Source organism: Rattus norvegicus, chromosome X (assembly GCF_036323735.1).
Source record: "Rattus norvegicus strain BN/NHsdMcwi chromosome X, GRCr8, whole genome shotgun sequence".
Classification (NCBI taxonomy): Eukaryota; Metazoa; Chordata; class Mammalia; order Rodentia; family Muridae; genus Rattus; species Rattus norvegicus.
Window position 1 is genome coordinate 50,304,957 of NC_086039.1, and position 19,288 is coordinate 50,324,244.

At 37.7% G+C, this 19,288-nt stretch overlaps 1 pseudogene; it reads right to left on the reverse strand.

Annotated features, from left to right (window-relative positions):
- Window positions 1-11,485, reverse strand: part of Slc3a2-ps1 (solute carrier family 3 member 2, pseudogene 1) — a 170,755-nt pseudogene extending 159,270 nt beyond the window's left edge.
- Between the last annotated feature and the right edge of the window lie 7,803 nt (window positions 11,486-19,288).

Genomic DNA, 19,288 nt, shown 5'->3' on the forward strand with positions numbered 1-19,288 from the left:
TTAACCAAGCAAGTAAAAGATCTGTACAATAAGAACTTCAAGACACTGAGGAAAGAAATTGAAGAAGACCTCAGAAGATGGAAAGATCTCCCATGCTCATGGATTGGCAGGATTAATATAGTAAAAATGGACATTTTACCAAAAGCAATCTACAGATTCAATGCAATCCCCATCAAAATACCAATCCAATTCTTCAAAGAGTTAGACAGAACAATTTGCAAATTCATCTGGAATAACAACAAACCCAGGATAGCTAAAGCTATCCTCAACAATAAAAGGACTTCAGGGGGAATCACTATCCCTGAACTCAAGCAGTATTACAGAGCAATAGTGATAAAAACTGCATGGTATTGGTACAGAGACAGACAGATAGACCAATGGAATAGAATTGAAGACCCAGAAATGAACCCACACACCTATGGTCACTTGATTTTTGACAAAGGAGCCAAAACCATCCAATGGAAAAAAGGTAGCATTTTCAGCAAATGGTGCTGGTTCAACTGGAGGGCAACATGTAGAAGAATGCAGATCGATCCATGCTTATCACCCTGTACAAAGCTTAAGTCCAAGTGGATCAAGGACCTCCACATCAAACCAGACACACTCAAACTAATAGAAGAAAAACTAGGGAAGCATCTGGAACACATAGGCACTGGAAAAAATTTCCTGAACAAAACACCAATGGCTTATGCTCTAAGATCAAGAATCTACAAATGGGATCTCATAAAACTGCAAAGCTTCTGTAAGGCAAAGGACACTGTGGTTAGGACAAAATGGCAACCAACAGATTGGGAAAAGATCTTTACCAATCCTACAACAGATAGAGGCCTTATTTCCAAAATATACAAAGAACTCAAGAAGTTAGACCGCAGGGAAACAAATAACCCTATTAAAAAATGGGGTTCAGAGCTAAACAAAGAATTCACAGCTGAGGAATGCCGAATGGCTGAGAAACACCTAAAGAAATTTTCAACATCTTTAGTCATAAGGGAAATGCAAATCAAAACAACCCTGAGATTTCACCTCACACCACTGAGAATGGCTAAGATCAAAAACTCAGGTGACAGCAGATGCTGGCGAGGATGTGGAGAAAGAGGAACACTCCTCCATTGTTGGTGGGATTGCAGGCTGGTAAAACCATTCTGGAAATCAGTCTGGAGGTTCCTCAGAAAATTGGACATTGAACTGCCTGAGGATCCAGCTATACCTCTCTTGGGCATATACCCAAAAGATGCCTCAAAATATAAAAGAGACACGTGCTCCACTATGTTCATCGCAGCCTTATTTATAATAGCCAGAAACTGGAAAGAACCCAGATGCCCTTCAACAGAAGAATGGATACAGAAAATGTGGTACATCTACACAATGGAATATTACTCAGCTATCAAAAACAACGAGTTTATGAAATTCGTAGGCAAATGGTTGGAACTGGAAAATATCATCCTGAGTGAGCTAACCCAATCACAGAAAGACATACATGGTATGCACTCATTGATAAGTGGCTATTAGCCCAAATGCTTGAATTACCCTAGATCCCTAGAACAAACGAAACTCAAGACGGATGATCAAAATGTGAATGCTTCACTCCTTCTTTAAATGAGGAAAAAGAATTCCCTTGGCAGGGAAGGGAGAGGCAAAGATTAAAACAGAGACTGAAGGAACACCCATTCAGAGCCTGCCCCACATGTGGCCCATACATATACAGCCACCCAATTAGACAAGATGGATGAAGCACAGAATTGCAGACCGACAGGAGCCGGATGTAGATTGCTCCTGAGAGACACAGCCAGAATACAGCAAATACAGAGGCGAATGCCAGCAGCAAACCACTGAACTGAGAATAGGTCCCCCGTTGAAGGAATCAGAGAAAGAACTGGAAGAGCTTGAAGGGGCTCGAGACCCCAAAAGTACAACAATGCCAAGCAACCAGAGCTTCCAGGGACTAAGCCACTACCTAAAGACTATATATGGACTGACCCTGGACTCTGACCTCATAGGTAGCAATGAATATCCTAGTAAGAGCACCAGTGGAAGGGGAAGCCCTGGGTCCTGCTAAGACTGAACCCCCAGTGAACTAGTCTATGGGGGGAGGGCGGCAATGGGGGGAGGGTTGGGAGGGGAACACCCGTAAGGAAGGGGAGGGGAGAGGGGGATGTTTGCCCGGAAACCGGGAAAGGGAATAACACTCGAAATGTATATAAGAAATACTCGAGTTAATAATAAAAAAAAAAAGATAAGGAAGGACACTTCATATTCATCAAAGGAAAAATCCACCAAGATGAACTCTCAATCCTAAATATCTATGCCCCAAATACATGGGCACCTACATTCGTAAAAGAAACCTTACTAAAGCTCAAAACACACATTGCACCTCACACAATAATAGTAGGAGATTTCAACACCCCACTCTCATCAATGGACAGATTATGGAAACAGAAATTAAACAGAGACGTAGAAAGACTAAGAGAAGTCATGAGCCAAATGGACTTAACGGATATTTATAGAACATTCTATCCTAAAGCAAAAGGATATACCTTCTTCTCAGCTCCTCATGGTACTTTCTCCAAAATTGACCATATAATTGGTCAAAAAACGGGCCTAGGCAGATGTCTTGTAGTCTCTCAGAGACCACAGATGCCAGATAAACTACTATGACTAGAAAGACTTTCAGTCATAATAGAGAAAACAAAATGTTCCACAACAAAACGAAATTTAAAAATATTTATCCCCAAATTCAACCCTATACCAGATACTAGAAGAAAAACTACCACACAGTAGGTTTACTAAACAGAAGAAAATAGAGTTAATAAATAATTTTATACCAGGTTTAGAGGAATTTCAATCCAGTGCAATGGCAAGGAAATTTAGTTTGTAGAAGGAAGTAGCCATGTTTGAAACTGACATCAAATTTGGGAGAGGGTGGTGGTGGTCAAAGTTAGGAATCAGAGAAAGATTTTACAGAATGAGTCAGAGATAGGATATGTCCAACTGAAATGAAAATAACACAGGAAATGTCCTAGATTACAGTACGATGTGGAATATAGACATGCTCTTAGAGTATTTCTTATATACATTTCGAGTGTTATTCCCTTTCCCGGTTTCCGGGCAAACATCCCCCTAATCCCTCCCCTTCTCCTTCTTTATGGGTGTTCCCCTCCCCATTCTCCCCCCATTGCCGCCATCCCCACAAAAATCTAGTTCACTGGGGGTTCAGTCTTAGCAGGACCCAGGGCTTCCCCTTCCACTGGTGCTCTTACTAGGATATTCATTGCTACCTATGAGGTCAGAGTCCACGGTCAGTCCATGTATAGTCTTTAGGTAGTGGCTTAGTCCCTGGAAGCTCTGGTTGCTTGGCATTGTTGTACATATGGGGTCTCGAGCCCCTTCAAGCTCTTCCAGTTCTTTCTCTGATTCCTTCAACAGGGGTCCTATTCTCAGTTCAGTGGTTTGCTGCTGGCATTCACCTCTGTATTTGCTGTATTCTGGCTGTGTCTCTCAGGAGCGATCTACATCCGGTTCCTGTCAGCCTGCACTTCTTTGCTTCATCTATCTTGTCTAATTGGATGGCTGTATATGTGTGGGCCACATGTGGGGCAGGCTCTGAATGGGTGTTCCTTCTGTCTCTGTTTTCATGAGATCCCGCTTGTCGATTTTTGATCTTAGAGCATAAGCCATTGGTGTTTTGTTCAAGAAATTTTCTCCAGTGCCCATGTGTTCAAGGCTTTTCTCCACATTTTCTTCTATTAGTTTGAGTGTATCTGGTTTGATGTGGAGGAGCTTGATCCACTTGGACTTAATCTTTGTACAGGGTGATAAGAATGGATCAATCTGTATTCTTCTACTGCTGACCTCCAATTGAACCAGCACCATTTGCTGAAAATGCTATCTTTGTTCCATTGTATGGTTTTGGCTCCTTTGTCAAAAATCAAGTGACTGTCGGTGTGTGGGTTCATTTCTGGGTCTTCAATTCTATTCCACTTGTCTATCTGCCTGTTCCTGAACCAATACCACACAGTTTTTGTTGTTTTGTTGTGGTGGTTGTTGTTTTTTTTTAATCACTTTTGCTCTGTAATACTGCTTGAGTCAGGGATAGTGATTCCTATGGAAGTCCTTTCATTGTTCAGGATAGTTTTAGCTACCCTGGGTATTTGTTATTTCAGATGAATTTGCAAATTATTCTGTCTAACTCTCTGAAGAATTGGATTGGTGTTTTGATGGGGATTGCATTGAATCTATAGATTGCTTTTGATAAATTGGCCATTTTTCCTATATTAATCCTGCCAATCAAATTCCTTCTATGAAGCCACAATTACTCTTATACCTAAACCACACAAAGACCCAACAAAGAAAAAGAACTTCGGACCAATTTCTCTTATGAATATCGATGCAAAAATACTCGATAAAATTCTTGCAAACTGAATCCAAGAGCTCATCAAAACAATCATCCCTCATGATCAAGTAGGCTTCATCCCAGGGATTCAGGGATGGTTTAATGTATGGAAAACCATCAACGTAATCCACTATATAAATAAACTGAAAGATGAAAATCACGTGATCATTTAATTAGATTCTTGAAATCATTTGACAAAATTCAACACCCCTTCATGATAAAAGTCATGGGTAGAACAGGAATTCAAGTTCCATACCTAAATATAATAAAAGACATATACTGCAAACCATAATATTAAATAATATTAAACTAAATGGAGAGAAACTTGAAGTAATCCCACTAAAATCAAGAACTAGACAAGGCTACCCACTCTCTGCCTACTTATTCAATATATTTCTCGAAGTTCTAGCCAGAGCAATCAGACAACAAGAGAGATCAAAGGATACAGATTGGAAAGGAAGAAGTCAAAATATCACTATTTGCAGATTATATGATAGTATATTTAAGTTATCCCAAAAGTTCTACCAGAGAACTACTAAAGCTGATAAACACCTTCAGCAAAGTGGCTGTGTATAAAATTAACTCAAATAAATCAGTAGCCTTCCTCTAAAGAAAAGAGAAACAAGCCGAGAAAGAAATTAGGGAAACGACACCCTCCTTAATAGTCCCAAATATTATAAAATACCTCTGTGTAACTTTAACTAAGCAAATGAAAGATCTATATGAAAAGAACTTCAAGCCTCAGAAGAAAGAAATTGAAGAAGATATCAGAAGATGGAAAGATCTCCCATGCTCATGGATTGGCAGGACTAATATAAATATCTGTTAAATCCATTTGGTTCATAACTTCTGTTCATTTCTCTATATCTCTTTTTAGTTTCTGTTTCAATGATCTGTTTATTGATGAGAGTGGGTTGCTGAAATTTCCCACTATTATGGTGTGAGTTAAAATGTTTGATTTGAGCTTTAGTAAGATTTTTTTTTTTTTTACCAATATAGGTGTCCTTGCATTTGTGACATAGATATTTAGGATTGAAAGTTCTACTTGATGGATTTTTCCTTTGATGAATATGAAGTTCCTTCCTTATCAGTTTTGATAACTTTAGAGAAAGGATTGAAAGAGCTGAAATGCCATGCAACCCCATAAGAACAATACCAATCAACCAGAGCTCCCAGGGACTAAACCACTATCCAAAGTCTATACATGGACAGAACCATGGCTCCAGCTGCATATATAGCAGAGAATGGCCATGTTGGGCATCAATGGGAGGAAATGCCCTTGGTCCTGCCAAGACTAGATCCCCCAGTGTAGGGGAATATCAAGGTGAGGAGGTAGGAAGGGGGAGTGGTTGGGGTGGGAGAACATCCTTATAGAGAAAAGGGGAGGGTGAATGAGTAGGGTCTTGTGGACAGGAAACAGTGAAAGAGAATAACATTTAAAATGTAAATAAAAATAATCAAACAAAAATAAAAATAAACTATCATTTCCACAGACATGGACTCATGGCCAATTTTAGCATGCATTTTTCCTGTGAAACAGACATCAAAAGGGTATCTGTAGCAAGGAAGCCACCACCATGTAAGTGTCTACTTTTTGCTAGCTTCTCAACATTGTAACATGTAAGGTTCCTTTGCAGTGTAGGATTACTGTTGTCTTCTCCCCAGCAGCAACTTCCACAGCACTGTCATCACTACAAAAGACTGCTAGCAGTGAGAAAATTTTCTAGTTACCTTGAAACTGAATTCTCTATATCCTGAAACCAATGTTTATATTATCTTCATCAATAGCATCATATCATATACTACTGATGTTATTTCATTTATAATTTATTAAAGCTTTTAAAGCCTATGATTTGGCACTGCAATTCAGTTTGTGAGATAATATTTTATTTGAATTTTACCTTTGCTCACATATTACTGTTTAAGACCTTCATTTTTACATTTGCTCTATAACCTCAACAACAAAAAAACAAAATCCAAAGCCATCAAGGGCATTATAAAACACATTTTAGACTATACATCACTTAATAATGATTAAAATAATCTATTATATATTTAGAAAAGCAAATACATTTATAAATATGTATATAAGAAAAATATTACAGAGACTTATTCATTCATCTATAATAGTTAAACAGACACATAAATATCAGTTAAACAGTAAACAGGTAATTCTCTGAGTAGAAGGTGGGAGAATAGAATGATAGAATAACATACATTTCACTATTTAATCTTCAGTAATAATTCAATTTTTACCTACAGATAGATATGAATCAGAGAAAGAGAAAAGAGTAATGGAATATTCTTCATCATTTACATAAAGTAAAATATATAGATGGAATATCGGGGTATGAATAAAAGTGGAATGGTTGATTCCTTTCAAAGGCACAGATTGCGAACTAAATATGTTAGCATGTGATGCATAAGGTTCTTTGTTACTATTAAGGACCTAGATTTGTATGGACTCAGACTTAGAATTAGAATTTTTCAGTGAGAACAGCCTACATCTCTTGACAATCTGTTCCTAGTGTTTTTCTTTGTATCTCTCCACTATCTTTGCCAAAAAGTGTGGGAGCCACCTTGTTTTTCTTAGCTCATGCTTCTTCAGAACACTATGTTACCTTTTGTGCTGCAGGACACCATCCTGAATCTTAGGGCCATTTGTCTTAGTATTCTTACCTTCTTTTTCTGTGTGCTTTCTGACAACACTTTGGAAAATATAATTGTCTTAGTTAGGGTTTTATTGCTGTAATGATACACAATCCTCTCAGAGTCACTTATAAGGGAAAATATTTAATTAGGGCTTGGTTGCAGTTCAGAGATTTAGCTTAGGGTGTGAAGCATGCCTGCATTCAGGCAGACATAATGCTGGAGGAGTTCTACATCTCGATCTGCAGGCAGTAAGAAGTGATAGTGACACAGTGGCTGGTGTGTGCTTCTAAGGCCTCAAAGATCAAATCTAGTAAGATATCCTTTCCCAAAAATGTCACAGCTCATCCAATATGACCACACCTAATACTGCCACTCCCTCTGTACATATGGGAGCCATTTATTTCAAAAAACCACAATAATCTTCTTTATAGATATTGAAAAACTTCTGAATTCAGCTAGTATTTTTGTACACAAACTGGCAAAGCATAGTAGTATTTGTCAATGTAGAAATACATGAATAAAATTATAATTCCTATTTTCCAGTTCTCTGTCTACAACAAGAAAAATGCTGCTGTCTCAAAAGTAGAGATAGTGTCCTGTATGTCAAAACACTTTTCTTCATTGGAAAATCATGCTTCTAACTCCCACTAATATGGAACATATAACTCTTCCACTCCTCCCTCAGAGCATAAAAGGTATTTCTAAGGTTTTGAGCCTCTAACGCAAAGTACAATAACAATGAATTTACAAATTACAATGAATTTCACTTTAGTGAGTTTCTGACAGCCAGTTCCTATAAATGAGATAAATGTGTCTTCTTGACACAACTGACCCCTTAGGAGTCTGCACAAAATAAGTTATGCTCAATATTCTTAATCATGAGGGATATATAGCCCAAAAGCACATTGACATTTCATGTCACAAGTGTCACAATGGCTGACACCAATCTAACAATTGGCAACAAATTATGGATAGGGTGTAAGTGAAAGTAGATTCCTTTTTAATGCTAGTTAGGGAAAAATATCATAGCCACTATAAACATCATTTTGAAACTTTTTAAAAAACTGAAATTAGAATTATTGTGTGACTTAATTATATAACATCTGGATACACATTCAAATGTTTCTGTATTATCTTACTTAAGAGCTTAGTTAAAATTAATTTTTATTATAGCACTGAGTTATTATAGCACTGTGTTTTTTATAGCATAGAGTTCTGGAATAACTATAAAAGTTCTTTTCATTTGCCTAATGGAATTGTCATTTCAGAATCTTACTGTTGAATGAACTCACACTTTCTTGTTCTTTTAGAACTCTGGCTCACTTGTTCAACCCAGATATTGTGGCACAAATTTCTCTCCATGCTGACTAATTCAAACTGGTTTATCTCAGCTACTGACTGAATTGCTCTGCCTATCCTCAAAATAACTCTGGCAATCTGTTCTGATCTTTTGGCTCCTTCTCATTTTCTGACACATTATGTATTGACCTGAACCTCTCTATGTAAAATCTGTCCCAGTACTATTCTCCCCCCCCCTCTCTCTCTCTCTCTCTCGTTGTTGTTGTTGTTGTTGCTGCTGCTGCTGCTGCTGCTGCTCTTTTAAGTCACTACTTCTTCCTGTTGGTTTACCTCTTTCCTGTGCTGTTCTTATCAGAGTTGGGTGTATCCTATCTTTAAATCTTTCAAATATTTCTCAGAATTATCACATTGCTTGCCCATTAATTAAATATCACTTGAAACATGGTTGTTTCCTTCTATAAACTAGCTTTACCTTAATTATTTGGGATTAAAAGTATATCTATAATCCAAAGAAGGGATTAAAGGTTTGTGACAGGTCTGCATTAGAGGCAGTTCACATAAGCATAGATGGTTTTAAATGTGATCCCTTACCTCAGCAGTCATGTGGCTGGATTAAAATTCCTCTATAAATAAGCTTTGATTTCGATCAGCAAATGAATTAAAATATATTCTACATAAACAATGAAATTCAACCGTAGGAAAGATAAAATTATGTCATCAGTATAGGAGAGTGAAAGTAACTGTACATTGTGTCCAGTTGTGGTTTTCTGTGTTGATCTTCATTTTATATAAAGAAAATTTTTTGTGATGAGGAGGGCTAGGTACATTTATATGTGGGTGTAAGGATAAGACTTAGATATACAAAGGAGTTATGCTGGCCTAGCAAATTTCTAGTGGTAGATTCTTTCCTAAGTGCAGGGCGCCCTCCTGTGGTGAACAACGGTACTGCGCATGCTCGGGTTTTGCACCTGGTGTCAGTTGACCGGGATGGTACCATCCTAGTGAGGTGATTCGTTCTCCGCCAATCCCTGGAGGACAATAGGGGTGATAGTGGGGTGATTCGTGCTCTGCCAATCCCTGAAGGACAATTAGCATAGCCACAGCCTGTTGTGTATATAAGGCGAGCGTTTTTGCCACTCGAGGTCCCCGTATCAGCAATGAGGTGGTCCTGCAATAAAGGCTGTTGAGAAGAATCTGACCATGTTGCGTCTTCTTTGCTGGCTGAGGGTCTTCATTCCGACCCTTCACTGTCATGTTGAGGCTTACAGGTCTTGAGGTGTGGGAGATGCCAGACTCATTCCACGGCATGAATGGGGCCTCCATAGGCTGTCCAGAAAGGTTAGCTGCCTGAAGGCCAAGCTCATCACCATAGCTGAAAACAGGAGTCCCTGTCAGAGTGAAGAGCAGCAGCTGATAGAGTCAGAGAAACTGAGCCGGTATAGAAGCTGTCAGGAGTCTTGCCTGCAACTCACTCCAGCTGAACCAGCAACTGCCAGTGGCATTCAAATACTTAGTCACTAAGAATCCTGTGTGCTTCCCAGTGAAAATGGACTGTGACAGGTATGAGCTAGTTAGCAGTAGGTCGCTGGTGGATTCAAGTATGTTGCCAATTTGTTGCAGGCCAGAGGACTCAGTCCCTGCAATCAAAAGCCTGTCCTCACTGAAGTTCTTGGTGATATTCTACTCAGTCAAGTACAAGGATGCATTTGCCAGCTTTCCCACATCCCAAACTTGGAACCCATCCACATTGTCCTGCAACCAAGTACTCAGAGCTTCCTTCATTTTGGTGGCTACAAGCCAGCCTGAGGAGGGAAGAACTACATTCTGGTCCTTGTAGTTGGGAGTGAGGTCCAATATGATGTGAATGCTCTTTTTTCTTGGCACTTTGTAGAAGGTCTTAAAAATCTTCCTGGGAGCCTAAAGCGGGATCAATCTGTTTCAAGTTGGTTTCATTGACTTCATCCTTCTGGTTCTTGTGAATTGGGCCCAAAACTAGGCCCTTCACCTTCAGGGTTCTCAAATAATCCAGATGGTTCTTCACATCATCTATGCTTCCTGCTTCCCGGCCTACAAAGGCCTGAAGGTTGCCAATGTGGTAGAACTTAAGTTGTTTGTATATATTGGATATTAACCCTCTAATGGCTGTAGGATTGGTAAAGATCTGTTAATTGCCATATTGTCCTAATGACAGTGTCCTTTGCCTTACAGAAGCTTTGCAGTTTTATGAAGTCACATTTGTTGATTCTTGATTTTAGTACATGGGTGTTCTGTATAGAAAAATTTCCCCAGTGCCCATGTGTTCCAGGTTCTTCCCCACTTTGTCTTCTATTAGTTAGAGTGTATCTGGTTTCATGTGGAGGTCCTTGATCCACTTGGATTTTACCTTTATTCAGGGCTATAACATGAGTCTATTTGTACTCTTCTACATGCTGAATGGCAGTTGAACCAGCACCATTTGTTGAAAATGCTATCTTTTTATTTTCCACTGGATGATTTTAGGTCATTTGTCAAAGATCAAGTGACCCTAGGTGTTTGGGTTCATTTCCAGGTCTTCAATTCTATTCCACTGACCTACTGCTCTGTCTCTGTACCAATACCATGCAGTTTTTATACTTATTGCCTTTTAATACAGTTTGAGGTCAGGGATGGTGACTTCCCCAGAAATTATTTTATTATTGAGGATAGGTTTTGCTGTCCTGTATTGTTTTGTGGTTGTTGTTATGCCAAATGAATTGGCAAATTTATCTTTCTAAGTCTATGAAAATTTGAGTTGGAATTTTGATGGAGATTTCATTGAATCTGTAAATTGCTTTCAGCAAGATGGCCATTTTTATAATATTAATCCTGCCAATCCATAAACATGGGAAATCTTTCCATCTTCTCAAATCTTCTTTAAATTCTTTCTTCAGAGACTTGAAGTTTTTGTCATACAAATATTTCACTTGCTTGTTATTTTATGTTATTTGTGTCTATTGTGAAAGGTGTCATTTCCCTAATTTCTTTCTCTGCCTGCTTATCCTTTGAGTAGAGGAAGGCTACTGATTTGTTTGAGATAATGTTATACCTACCCACTTTGCTGAAGTTGTTTATCAGGCTTAGTAGTTTTCTGGTGAATCGTTTGCGGTCATTTAAGTATATTATCATATCGTCTGCAAATAGTGATATTTTGACTTCTTCCTTTCCAATTTGTATCCATTTCACTCCTTTTGTTGTCTGATTACTCTTGCTAGGACTTTAAGTATTATATTTAATAAGTCCTGAGACAGTATGTAGCCTTGTCTAATCCCTAATTTTGTTGGGATTGCTTCAAGTTTCTCTCCATTTTGTTTGTTATTGGCTACTGGTTTGCTGTATATTGCTTGTACTATGTTTAGGTATGGGCCTTGACTTCCTGATCGCTCCAAGACTTTTAACATGAAGGGGTGTCAAATTTTGTCAAATGCTTTATCAGCAATTATTGAGATGATCATGATTTCTTTTTTGTTGTTTAAGACAATTCCTCATGTAGTGACCCCAACCCTGAAGTTCTTTTCATTCCTACTTAATAACTATGTTTTGTTACTGCTACAAATTGTAAAGTAAACATCTTGTGTATGACCAATAAATGGTTTGCAACCCACAGGTTAAGATCCACTGTTAGACAATAATGAAGGAAGATTCCTGATGTTTACCCTTTGCCTCTGCATGCATATTCATAGAAAAGGACAAAGTTATACATACAACATAACACACACACACACATACACACACACACACACACACACACACACACACACACACACATACACAGAGAGAGAGAGAGAGAGACCCAATCAAAGACTTTCACATCCTCATGAATATAGTGAAATATTTATCATAGTCTCCAAAAGCAACAAGCAACACATACATTTATTGTTAGGCTAATATATAAACCAACTGCTACAATCGTACAATAAAGTACACTTCAGTGCAGAGAACCAATAATACAATAAACCATAAAAGATATATAAAGAAATTAACATCATAACTTTAAAATCACCAGTCTGAAAAACTTTGTAGAATATGATTTCAACTGACTGCGACATACAAACTAATTCAGTAGTTTCAAGATTGCAGATGACATTTGATAGAATTGATATGTAAAGTGTAATATATTTTGACATAGATGAGCCAATTCTGAAAATATAATACTAGGTATAAAATAATATGCATCTGTTAAAGCCCATAACACTTAATCTTCTTCGTTTTAATTTTTTATTATATATTTCTCTACTTACATTTCAAAGGTTATTCTCTCCCCAGTTTCCTGTCCATAAGCCCCCATTCCCTCCCCTCCACCTCCCCCATATGGGTATTCCCACTATATATCCCCCTTACTGCCCTCTCCCATATTCCCCTGCACTGGGGGTCCAACCTTGGCAAGACCAAGGGTTTTCCCTTCCACTGGTGCCCCAGCAAGGCTATTCTCTGCTACATATGCAATTGGAGCCCTGGGTCAGTTCATGTATAGTCCTATGGTAGTAGTTTAGTCCTTGGAAGTTCTGGTTGGTTGGCATTGTTGTTTTTATGTGGTTGCAAGATCCTTTAACTCTTTCAATACTTCCTCTACTTCATCTAATTCCCCCCAAGGGGGTCCTATTCTCAGTTTTGTGGTTTGCTGCTAGCATTGATCTCTGTATTGGACATCTCTGGATGTGTCTCTCAGGAAAGATCTATATCCAGTTCCTTTCTGCATGCATTTTTTAACTTCATCAATCTTATCTAGTTTTGGTGGATATGTGTGTGTGTATATATATATATATATATATATATATATATATATATATATATATATATATGCCACATTTGTGTCAGGCTCCGAATGGCCATTCTAAAGGGTAATTTCTAATGCAATGGGTTTTATTTTATGTAAATTGGTGTTTCAAGTTTAAAATATATATTGATGTATTTATGATGTTAATAATGTGAAATCGAGTTGGAAAAAATAATACAGGATTGTAGAGGGCCGCAATACGTTCGCCACCACTAGATGGCGCTGTCTTCCACTGCGCCCCAAGTGGAAGGCCAAGTCAGTCAAGATGGCGCCAGCCTTCGCTGCGCCAGCTGGCCCCCCTCTCAGGAAGTTAACTGTGCGCATGTGCAAGAGTGCCTTCCTGCCAGGTCTTTGCCCATTCCGGGGCGTGCCTGATGAGATCATGAGTAAGCAACCAATCAGGTGTGGATGCGTGCGCGAGGGTTAAATAGGCGCGCCTAGCCGGCACGCGGGGCTTCTCCATGAGATAGGAATAAAGTATCACTCATAGCAAGAATTTCTATGTCTCGCGTGCTTCTTGCTGGCGGAAAGTCGCGCGTGGGACACAGGACTCTTTTGAATCCATATTTTTTATGTACCTAAAGATGATAGAAAATTTAATTTTATTATTACTATATAACAATAAAATACCAAAATTCATTTTCCATATATTTCAGTGACTTTTATCTTTTTATGAACAACTTTTTGTTTGTTTGTTTGTTGATTTGGTCCTTGCCTCACTCTAATATTGCCTTATCTGGAAAATACTATGGAACCAAGATAGGATTTGAATTTCTGTGCATCTTCCTGTCTCAACCACTTTAGTTTTCAAATTGCAAATGTGATTCTTCACATTTTCACTTTGGTTCTTTTATAATATTTTCAAAAAATATGAATGCCACACATTCCCTTGTAGAATCTGGCTTTACCTATTACATGATCTTTAGGAATTCTCTGAACCTCAGATTTTCCGTTTGTGGCTCAGGCTTTGTAATACCAAATAATAATACAGTAAGGAAAATAGCTAGAAGAGCATATGCATATGTCATTGACCTCCTTTTCCAAAAAGCTTTTTGTGACTTATTGAAGGGTTATACAGTACCATGAGTCAGCCTTACATAATTTCTCTTTGCACCTAGTTTATTCCAAACACCCAGTCTCCCTTCCAATTCATCACTCAAATGTCTCCATTTTATTCTTCTTTGTGTGTTACTTCAGATCTCATTTTTCAGTGTACAAAATATCTTGAAGTTTTGTAGTATGGAGAGATGAGTTGCTCAGAATTCTAACAAGAAATTTTTTGTTGAATTGTTGATATAGAGACTGCCCAACCATAGCACCATGAGTGGTCCTAAAAATGATCATGAATAAAACATGATTCTTGCCTTTAAGTAACTCACAGTTAGAAATAGGAGATACACAAGAGGAAACTATACCGACATAGTCATCAACACCTCAGTGTAAATTCATTTTAGATACTTTTCACAGTCTTATTGAAAAGTAACAGGTGGCCTGAGCATGAGAATCCTGGGAATTGGGTTGGAGGAAGGAATTCCTTTAAAGGAGGAAGGAGATTAGGTAAATTGACATTTACCAGCACTAAATACTGACTCTTCTATCTTCTATCTCTTCGGTCAGTTACATTGACTAAAAGAAAGCACTATATCTTAAAATCCTATTTTCTACTTTGTACTGTAAATTGCAATGCTAAACTTTCTTGGGTCAGTGTAAATCAGGAGAAAGTAATTTTTTATACTATTTGAGCTTGAAAGATGATTTTGATTTTAATGTTTTTTTGTCTACTCTAAAAAGTTCTAAGTTTGGATTAGTTTTCCAAATTGTTCTCAGGGTTACTTTGAAATTCATGTTGCTATTTTATTGGCACTTTATTGTTATTGTTAGTGTTAAAACCAACTCATGATATTTATTCATATTTTTGAGGTTCCATAAATATTTAAAATATAGTAATTTAAGAATTGTAATTTCCCTACCTAAAATGAAACCTAATTTTATGGATATCTCAATTTTAAGTTTAAATATCACTATATTTTTAGCTTTCTTTTCACTAATTTTATTAATGAGCAGTGCTTTCAACAATATTTTAATTCTTTTTGACCATAAATGTGAGTCCACAGTATTAACAATTAGATAACTTAAAATTAAAGTTAATGTGACAACTTAGATATGCATATGCATTTTCAATGTTTGATTGAAATCTTTATATTTATAATTCCTTTATTTAAGTCATTCAAAAACAATACATTTTTTGTTATAATAGCCCTTTTGACATTTTTATAGGGTATTTTATTTATTGACATTTCAACTGTTATCACCTTTCCTGGTTTCTCTTCTGCAAATCCCTTATCACCCCCCTCCCCCTGCTTCTATGAGGGTTTTCTCCTACTCACGCACTCCCACCTCACTGCCCTGGCAATCCCCTCCATTGTGGTATTGAGCCTAGCTATAAATCCAAGTTTGTATATCACAGACTTTCTAAAACATTGTTCAGAAAACTTAATAATAATAGGATATATATATATGTATATATATATTGTTTAAATGATATAAGAGAACTACAATTTGATCTTACCTTCTTATTATTTTCAACACTTTTGTATACATGTTTTCAGTATACCAAACTTTCTTCATGTTGTTTTACATTATTTCTGACTAATAAGATCCATTGAGGGTGAAAAATCCTGAGATTTAAGATGCTACATTCCTACTTAGAAGGGCGAACAAAATACTCACAGGTGGAAATACAGGGACAAAGAGTGGAACAGGGAGTGAACAAAAAGTCATCCAGAGATTGCCTGACCTGGGGATGCATCCAATATGCAGCCACCAAACACAGTCACTATTGCTGATGCCAAGAAGTGCATGTTGACTTGAGCCAGATGTGGGTGACCCTTAAGAGGCTCTGTCAGAGCCCTACTGATACAGATGAGGATGGTTGCAGCTAACCATTGGACTTAACAAGAGAACCCCAATGGAGGAGTTAGGGGAAGGACTGAAGGAGATGAAGGTGTTTGCAACCCCATAGAAAAAGCAACAATATCAACCAACCAGACCCCACCCGAGATTCCAGGGTCTAAACCACCAACCAATGAGTACAAATGGAGGGACCCATGACTCTTAGCCACATACATAGCAGATGATGTTATTGTCCAGCATCAATAGGAATAAAAGCCCTTGGTCCTGTGAAGGCTTGTTTCCCCAATGTAGGGTAATGCCAGGGCTTTTAGGTTGGAGTGGGTGCGTTGGAGTGGGAACATGCTTATAGAAGCAGGGGAAGAGTATGAGAGAGAAGAAGAAAGGGGATAACATTTGAAATGTAAATACATAAAATATTCAAGAAAAATAAAATTTAAAAAATCTGATCTAGAACAATTTACAGACATCATTTTGTGATTCTTAGCATTAAAATATCTGAAAGATATTACAGAATTAAATCAACAAGAGCATATTACCAACTGCATGCTTTTTTGCAACAAAGCATTTATCATCATTTTACAGCCATTCCATTTTTATTGTTTCTTTTACTTAAATCCTTAATACTCTAAATTGTGGTTTTATCTTTTGTTATGAAAATTACTTATTTCAGTATATACGCTTTTATAAACAATAGTACAGTGAATGATATTATTAAAATTAGAACAGAATCTAGAAAATATTTTTTCTTATACTGATATAGGAATTGGTATAAGTCTGTGTTACACTTCAGAGATTAAAATTTCTACATTAAATCAAACATTTACTGGCAAGATCATGTGGGATACACTTTTGAAATAATACTCTCAATTGAGAAATAAAATTTGAATTATTTACTTGAACTCAAAAACGACTTTACAAATGTGAACAATAAATATCTGATGAAGACAAGAGCAAGCAACTCTGATGAAAATGCTTAAATACAATATGAATATCTCCATTGGAAATATCAGATGATTTTTTTTATCAGTTTTACTTATTTGAATTTCAGTGTCTTTGAATGTTAAGTATTCCATATATGTTAGCTGCTTCTAATTAAGTAACTTTCCAGGATACTTACCTTAATCACAAAGTTTTTGTCATTGTTTTGTTTTAAGTTAAATCATAATTTTGCTTGTAATAACAATTAGTAATGAGAAAAAATAGGCATTAAAGGGAGATGACATTGACTTAAATAATCCTGAAGGAAAGTAATTGAGCAATTTCTTTTTCTTTTTTATTTAATTTTTTCTCTTATTGGATTTTTTAAATTTACATTTCAACTGTTATCCTCTTTCCTCTCCAGAAACCTGCTATCCCATTCCCCCTCCCCGGGTTTCTATGAGGCTGCTATCCTTCCAATCTACCCATTCCCTTAAGCCTCTCCACCCTGACATTCCTGTACACTGGGACTTTGAACCTTGACGGGACCAAGGGCCTCTTCTCCCATTGATAACTGACAAGGCCATCCTCTGATACATATGCAGTTAGAGCCATAGGTTCATTCTTGCATACTATTGGTATGGTGGTTTAGTCTGTGGAAGCACTGGGGATTCTGGTTGGTTGACATTGTTGTTGTTCTTATGGTGTTGAAAATACTTCAACTCCTTAAGTCCTTTCTCTAACTCCTCCATTAGGGATCCTACTCTCAATTCAATGGCTCTCTTACAACATCCACTTCTGTATTTGTCAGGCTCTAGCATAGCCTCTCAGGAAAAAGCTATATTAAGTGCCTGTCAGCACGCACCTCTTGGCATGCACAATATTGTCTGGGTTTGGTGGCTGTATATGGGATGCATCCCCAAGTAGAGCAGTCTCTGGATAACCTTTCAGTCTCTTCTCCACACTTTGAATCCATATTTGTTCCTGTGAGTAATTTTGTTCCCCCTTCTAAGAAGGACTGAAGCATTGCACTTTGGTCATCCTGCTTCTTGTGTTTTTTGTGGTTCATGGATTGCATTTTGGGTAATATGAGCTTTTGGGGTCAGTGAGTACAAACCATGTGTGTTCCACTGTGTAGAAAATGTACCACATTTTCTGCATCCATTCCTCTGTTGAAGGGCATCTGGGTTCTTTCAAATTTCTGCCTATTATAAATAAGGCAACTATGAACATAGTGGAGCATGTCTTTTATATGCTGGAGCATCATTAGGGTATATGCCCAAGAGAGGTATAGCTGGATCCTCAGGTAGTTCAATGTCCAATTTTCTGAGGAACCTCCAGACTGATTTCCAGAATGCTTGTACGAGTCCGCAATCCCAACAATGGAGGAGTGTTCCTCTTTCTCCACATCCTTCGCAAGCTTCTGCTGTCACCAGAGTTTTTTATCTTAGCCATTCTGACTGGTGTGAGGTGAAATCTCAGGGTTGTTTTGATTTGCATTTCCCTTATGACTAAAGGTATTGAACATTTCTTTAGGGGCTTCTCAGCCATTCAGCATTCCTCAGCTGTGAATTCGTTGTTTAGCTCTGAACCCCAATTTTAATAGGGTTATTTGTCTCCCTGCAGTATAACTCCATGAGTTCTTTGTGTATTTTGGATATAAGCCCTCTATCAGTTATAGGATTGGTAAATGTCTTTTCCCAATCTGTTGGTTGCTGTTTTGTCCTAACAACAGTATCCTTTGCCTTACAGAAGCTTTGCAGTTTTATGAGATCCCATTTCTGGATTCTTCATCTTAGACCATAAGCCACTGGTGTTTTGTTCAGTGCTCATGTGTTTGAGAATCTTCCCCACTTTTTCTTCTATTAGTTTGAGTGGTCTGATTTGCTGTGGAGGTCCTTGATCCACTTGGACATAAGCTTTATACAGGGTGATAAGCATGGATTGATCCGCATTATTCTACATGCTGACCTCCAATTCAACTAGCACTGTTTGCTGAAAATGCTATCTTTTTTCCATTGGATGGTTTTGGCTCCTTTGTCAAAATTCAAGTGACCAAAGGTGTGTGGATTCAACTCTAGGTCTCCAATTCTATTCCACTGTTCTATCTGTCTGTCTCTGTAACAATACCATACAGTTTTTATTACTGTTGCTCTGTAATACCGCTTGAGGTCAGTGATGGTACTTCCCATAGAAGTCCTTTTATTGTTGAGGATAGTTTAAGCTATCCTGGGCTTTTTGTTATCTCAGATGAATTTCCAAATTGTTCTGTCTAACTCCATAAAGAATTGGGTTGGGATTTTGACGGGGATTGCATTGAATCT